Source organism: Rhodamnia argentea, chromosome 4, assembly GCF_020921035.1.
Source record: "Rhodamnia argentea isolate NSW1041297 chromosome 4, ASM2092103v1, whole genome shotgun sequence".
In the NCBI taxonomy this organism is placed as follows: domain Eukaryota; kingdom Viridiplantae; phylum Streptophyta; class Magnoliopsida; order Myrtales; family Myrtaceae; genus Rhodamnia; species Rhodamnia argentea.
Genome location: NC_063153.1, coordinates 4908858 through 4915110, shown reverse-complemented (window position 1 = coordinate 4915110; position 6253 = coordinate 4908858).

The following is a 6253-nucleotide window of genomic DNA, read 5'->3' as shown; positions in this document are numbered from 1 at the left end:
TTATTTAACAAGTTAAGAAATCGTCACAAGCCCTTATTTATGCGAGAGACTAAAAGAAAAAGTTAAGAGAAGGCAACCATGTTCTTATAATTACAGATACAGGACAACAATATGATCAACACAAATTTATAACTATTTGAGAATTGTACTTGAATAGATGCTTGGAAGTGACAATGCTCGCGCACTTGTCGGTCCATGACTCCATATACATCTACGATACAAGTTGATGTCGGAAATGTCAGACCCAGTGCATGCCGAATACTTGTGAGTAATGTGTCGTTGGGACTAGAAAAGAGTCTAGAAATGCTTCTCCCCCGCCATGAAGACAAAAACATTGGATTGCGTACGGCGTTGAGAGAGTACAAGCCAGATTTTTAGCCCATTTATCTTTTCTCACTTGTTGTTGAAGCGTCCAGCTTTGAATGAAGAATTTTATATGCCACTAGATTACATGCAGTCTCTCTCCACCTCTCTCTCCACCTATTCGCTTAAGTTTTTGGACTAAACTTTCTAACATGACCTCGATCCCAGGTTCTGCCCCAGCCCTTCGTTTGTCGACTTTCGCATGTAGTTCGTAATTTAGCTTGCACGTGAGAATGGTGTGTTAAACTATCCTAAATTACTTTGTCTATGGGGTTAAAATGCTTTTTATATATGGAAAGTGCTTCTCCGACAGTGCTGTCGGGGACGGTACAATCTCAACCGTAAATCCATATACCATCACCGCGTGTTTTGCATAAAAACACTCATTGATTGGAAGATTGTGTGGCTAGAAATAACCGATAGTACTATTAGACTGTAAGGTTAACGACTTCCCTTATATATACGTGGTTCCCTTCAATTATTGGGACAGTGACAAAACAAAATCTTAAACCTATTACAATTATGTTAATTAGTTATAAGCCCATTTTTTTACCAATTGAGTCCTAAAAATCATTTACATTTGTTTCAATTCAGTTCATTTAGTCAATTTTAATTGAAAATTGTTGACATGGATGTCAACCGTCCTACGTGGCACGATTAGCGTTGGCATAGATAATTTTTATAATTTTTTTAATATTTTTCAATTTTTTTCGATAATTCACGTATCGGTTCGCAACAATCTTTCCAAGAAAGACCATTTTGCATCGTTGCACCAAGTATCGAATACAAATCAATTAAGCAACATGATCACAATCTAAGGAATCAAGGTTGTATCCGACTTTGATGGGTTGTTGATGCATTGACGGCGTCAACTTTAGCAAGGCGGATGAGAACAACATTAAACAAGTTTTAGGCTTCGTTCATTTAACGGAAAATGGGGTATTTTCTAGAAAATATTTTTCAAAAAGTCATTTTTCAGAAAAATAGTAATATTTTTCGGTATTCAGCTGAAATCTGAAAATGACTTGAAAAATATTTTCCGTTGTTCAGTGTAGAAAATCGGATATAAATTTTCTCCATGCACTCCTTTTCATTAATTTTTTTTAATTTTTCTCTTTTTTTTTTATTTTGCTATCTTCTTCGGCCGACTATCGGCCTCGCCACATCGCGCGACACCCGGCTTGGCCTTGCCACAAGCCGGTGAGGTCGAGCTTGCCTTGTCACAGGTTGGCTATAGATCGAAGAAGAAGGGGGATAAAAAAAATTAGAAAAGACAAAAAGAAGCAAATAAAAATTAATTTAAAAAGAACGAAAAAGATTAGAGGCACGAAAGATAGTGAGAAAATATTTTTCTCTTCTCATAGAAATCATTTCTCACTTTCAAAGGTTTTTTTTTTTTTTTTTGTAAGATGGAAATATTTTTCTTAACTGATTTATTTTTTGTGAATCGAATATCGAAAAAATTTTCGAAAAATATATATTTTTTAAAATTACTTTTTGCGATACGAACGGAGATAAGTCAGTGCTGTGCCACGGGCCGTCTATTCGATGCACTGTGGCACTGTTGGTCTGAGCCCTCTGGGTCGCTCCTCTTCTCTTCCTTTCACCTTTCTGGGGAATTTTTAACTTGGCCGTATACCCACAACGCACGTGGGACAAAAATGTACGGCCCCACGCCGATGTCAGACCTCTTTCCACTGTTCTGCTCTCCGTCCTCCGCTCTCTTGTTTGGTTGCGTCAGGGTGACATGCACGGAGATTCGCTGGGGACCAGTGGTGCGACGTGAACGTGGTGTGTTGACCAAGGGAAAGGACACAAACCTAGGAGATTTTTATCAAAATTCGAAATGAATTTTGATAAAATGCAAAATGTCTTCAATTTAAAGAGATTTGGGAAAATACTAATTATGTTCGATAAAAACTCGTTTGAAATGAGTTTTAATTTAACTGGTGTTTGGTAAAAATAACTTTGCGAAAGGGCTTTGAATGCAATTTTCCATTTTTTTTTATTATCAAAAATAACCTTCACTATATCGGCAAAGGTTTCAGGCTGCCCCCGCCAAGGGTCGCACAACCTAGACGAGGGCCTCCTAAGGTCAGGCGACGCCCGGGTTTGCTAATAGGCAATTGAGCTTGGGTCGGGCAACCTCGGGCGCCGTCGCCTAGGTTGCACAACCCAGGCGCTGTCGCCCGGACATTTGGCCTTGCCTGGGCAACCGATCCCATATCGGTCCTTTGCGGGCCCTCGGCTAGTCCTCGCCTGAAACACCAGATCTGACTCCTCAACGAAGAAAATGAAAAGTAATAAAGAGGGGTAAAGTCGGAAAAATAGGAAATTAGTAAGGATAGTTTTGGAACAAAAAAAATCTTTCTGCATTTGGCCAAATGCTAAAAGCCCGATGCTGATCCCTACTAGCATTGAGCATTCAGCTTTCCCAAGGCCAATATTTGGCTAAATGCAATGCTGGCCGAAAGCTGAACCAAACGCTTCAACATTCTTCCAAGGAGCTTTGAAGGCTGAAAACCTTTTGGGAAAGCTGAACTTAACTCACCCTTAGTTGAATGTGTCCTAGTAGATTTAAGGTGGGTTTGGTTCAACATTTTTTAAAACTCCTAGGGACATAAAAGCCCATTGGGGAAAATGTTGGGTGTTTGACAACTATTTTGAAAGGGTTTTAGGATGAAAGTTAGCATTGGGAGAGTACTGAAAGCTCAATGCTTGTAAGGACCAGTATTGTGCTTTCATCATTTTCGAAATGCTAAAGACCCAATTAATGAAGATTACTTAATTGCCTATTTTGCCCTAAAAAATTTAGTAAGAATTCGTTTTTGCCCTTTTTAAAATATACAACCCTAGATCTACGCTTCATTCTCTTTGTTACCCTCATTTAATTTTAGGAAATGTTAGAGGAGGTTTGTAGTTTTTAAGGATAATGAATTTCTTTAGCTTATGTTATTTTTGGTCGGATTCTTTGCCTTATGTTACCATGTTCATCTTTTGCTACTTTTCATTGTTGGCTAAATAGTTTAGAGAACTATGAATTTGACACATTGTGTGATTCAATTAGTGTACAATTCTTGAAAAGGATCAGAGGCAACTTTTTAAAGCTGGGTGAGATAGCTTTTAAGTGGACTAATGTATTTTGCTATTCAACTAACTTATGTATATATGCATAGGTGTTAAAAAAGCCCGCGCTGGTCCGACTAAACCCGGCCTGAAAATTCACCTTAATTTTTTAGCCTTTCGGGCCGGCTTGTACTATTAGGATCGGGTCGGGTCGGGCCGACCCGGTTCCGGCTTTTTTTTTTCACCAACGTTTTCTTTTTAATTTATCTTATTTTTATTTTTATTTTTTATATTATTTCATTCGACGTACATGTCAAATGATTTTGATTCAAAACAAGAAAAAAGAAAAGAAAAAAAGAAACCGACCCAACCCCGCCCGAAGAGGGTTCGGGCCGAGTTGGGCTTGGCACTGTTCGGTTTCAGGCCGGCTCGAGCCGGGCCGAGACCCGGCCCCTTGACACCCCTATATATACACATACAAAAAAAAAATCATACTTTAGAAAGAGACAGATTGTATCATTTTTATGTCCATCATAATCACGAATAAAAGATGCTGGGTCAACGAATTGCGATCGCGTCGGGTATCAAATTTCTTTCAAAGTGATTTTTGTTTCCTTTTGAATATTTTTGGCCAAAAAAATTAATTTTATTTATAATTTTGTTAAGACATATCTTTAACATTGTCGTCAATACATAAATTAAAAAGTTGCAGACTTCTTTTTTCAATTTTAAACCAATTAAAAATAAAAAGTTTAAATAAATCACCCAAAGACATATTCCAAATGTGTTTCTACCAGACAGCTTTTTTTTTTCTCAAAGTTGCTTTTCAAAGCAGACTACACCAAATATTATTTGCATTTCCACAAAGCCTTTTAGGCTAAACTGCTTTGCATTTCTTCAAAGCTCCTTGAAAAAACTGAACCAAACCCACACTTAGTTGAGTGATTAAGGGGATCTCATGCCTTTCATAAAATAATAGAAAAAAAAAATCACAAAATCGATTCTCATCGTAAGTGAATTTTTCCATGCATTGTGTATTGAGTCGTGTGGATAGATTCTTCGGTTGTTTGCTTATTTTTGAGTGGTGCTGCAATGATAGGCTCGTCAACCTCGGACCTTCAAATCGTGAATCGTGACGACTAGTTATGGCTCTATCCCTTGCAGCAGACGTAGGTTGAACGGGTGGGTCAGGATAGATCGAAAGTTGCCCAATCCAAATAGATCCATTTGTTCCGTTTTGACTAATATCGATTCAGCTCATACTCGACCCGATCCATATTCCTAAAATACTTCCATGTTCAATAAAGTCTATGAAAATGCATACCCAAACTGAGGTGAGAGTATGGAGCGAGTGAGTGTGAGATTAAGTGAGGGCGAAACAGAATGTACAAAGAGTTGTAGAGGTGGGTTGAGTCTAAGTACGTTTTAAATCCATTTATGACCTATTTGCGGCCCATTTATGGCTTATTTGATACTCACATTATATTTAAATTCATTAACTAATCTATATAACAACCCAATTCATCATATATGAGTTTTTTTTTTTGGTCGAACATTATATACGGGTTACGAAATGGATTTATGACTCATGTTGACAGGTCCAGCCGCAATTTACCTCTTATGAAGGAATTTCCTGGTTGCAAGCATTTTAGTGGTGCTGCGATAATAGGCTCGTCAATCTCGAATTTTCGCATCGCGAATCGTGCCGAATAGTTATGGCTCCCTGTGGTGGTGGATGTGAGGCTATCGTACCACAAAAGTGGTCTCCAACGCCGGTCGCTCCGCTCCATCCTTTTATCGACAAGAAAACAAATTCGGGGAGATAAACTTTTGGAGAACTTTTTTTTTTTTTTTGCAGCCCTTGATCCATCATTTTCAACCAAAAAAAAAAAAGAACAGAGGGAGACTTTCGAATTTCTGAAAATGAACGTGGACGACGCAGTTGATGGACCAAAATTTGAGCCCTTGTGCCACACTCGGCCGACAAACTGGGAAGAGCGAAAGCGTGGACGGAAACAGGCTCGACGCACCAAGACAGTCAAACACGATGGAGATGGACCACATTAATCAGGCATAGAATCATAAAATAAATAGAACACAACAAACGTAGCTGATAAAATAAGCCGATAATTGCGATTGAGAATACCCTCTAGCCTTGTCATTAAATCACATTCAGCACTGGCCGACCAAGTGAATTGAATTATCGCAAATACAAAAGGTTTAGGCCTAAATTGAACAAAAAGAAAGATTTAAGACTAAACTGATATAATTACAATAGGTTTAAGACTTTTTAGATAATTTTTCCTGCCAATATGTGATCGGGGTTAGTGGTCATTAGATATCGAGGCAGCTTCGTTGGCTTAAATTGGAAGGAAGGGCTTTGGTTTTTTTTGTCTCTTTTCGAGGCCGGTTTGGATGAGCTGGGGCAAGTGTGGGATCCGCCGTCACTATCGGCTCGGAGCGGCTCGCCCATTTCATCCCTTATAGGGCAAAGTCGCTTAAGCGGAGTCTAATGGCCAGAAGTCGAAAAAAACAGTGAGTTATGATTACTTGTTTTGAAAGTCCGATAAGATAAATAAAAAAAGATTTTTTTTAACGTGCTTCAATATATAAAGAAAATAAATTGACGTGGCATGTGCCAAAAATGTCGATGAGAATTGACGAGGGGCATGCAAGATCTCTCTGAGCGCCCATGCATCGTACGATTTTGTTCAGTCGGTCACGCGCATCTATTCCGACAGCATCACGGGCGGTAGATGGACATCCGTGTCCTTTCTTATTCCCAGGGGTCGACGGACCAGGCATCGACACTGATAGCATGATT